We start from the raw sequence: 1,151 nt of genomic DNA, 5'->3' as shown, positions 1-1,151 counted from the left end.
ATCAAAACAATTCATAAAACAATAAGACAAGATGTCGATTTTAGTCTTTGAGACAATCAGAAGTCTCAAAATCCAAGAGGTCATCCCTTTTAAGGTCGGAATCATCATCAGCATCATACCCGGTATCATGAACCATATGGGCTTCCGGGTTCTTGTTCTTAAGGCTCTCTTGATAGAGCTCACATTGATGTTTAGGGGTTCTACAATTCTTTGCCCAATGGTTTTCCATCCCGCATCTGTGACAAGCTGATTTGGTCGAGTAAGACGGTTTGGATATGCCACCTCGACCACGGCCATAATTGCCTCGGCCACGGCTGGAACCACGACCACGGTTATTGTGGTTATCTTGCCGGTCATAGCTGTCACGGCCACGTCCCTTGAATCTACTACGGCCTTTGCCATGTGACTTCTTATTATCATGGATGTGGTTGCATTCTTTGGGATCTTTCTTTTCAGCCTCATTGGCTTCTGGTAATGCTGATGTTTCGATGGGTCTCATCTAACAGTTTTTCATCAGGAGTTTATTATTACCCTCAGCCAGGAGGAGGCACGATATCAGATCAGTGTATGAGGCGAAGCCTCTCTCTCTATACTGCTGTTGCAGAAACATGTTCGTCGAATGGAACGTGGAGAATGGTTTATCAAGCAACTCTTTCTCGGTTACTTCCTCACCACATGATCTTGTGGGAACCGAAATTTGCACTGTCGAATTCCGTTTAAATAAGGAAACTAGGAAAACCCTAATTTCCCAGAGGTCCCGGATATCTGCTAATACCACACGCCAAGCAAACAGAACACGATAATAACAATGATAAAGTATAAGAAATCGAAAAGAGAGCAAAGTAGAACTTATTCCGGATTCGCGTTTGAGCGTTACAACAAGGTAAGAGCCTGGGCTACAAGAGCTGTCGGCGAGGTTCCTAGTTCTAAAGCCCTAAGACGGCAATAACCTTGTTGAGTCGCAGCTCGAATAACCAAAACGGAAATATGCCTAATTGCTCTAAGTGCTAAGTTTTCTCTGAGAAAAGTCTTTCCCATGCCTCTCGCCTAGGACTCCTTATATACTGGCTCCAAGGTCGGTTTACGCTTTTCACCTTCTGCCCTTAAGCCGTCATAGCATAAAAATGGAGATATTCCATTTTTTCCGATCT

Source organism: Brassica oleracea, unplaced genomic scaffold, assembly GCF_000695525.1.
Source record: "Brassica oleracea var. oleracea cultivar TO1000 unplaced genomic scaffold, BOL UnpScaffold00285, whole genome shotgun sequence".
Classification (NCBI taxonomy): Eukaryota; Viridiplantae; Streptophyta; class Magnoliopsida; order Brassicales; family Brassicaceae; genus Brassica; species Brassica oleracea.
The sequence above is the reverse complement of the archived record's forward strand: the minus strand, read 5'-3'. Positions refer to the sequence as shown.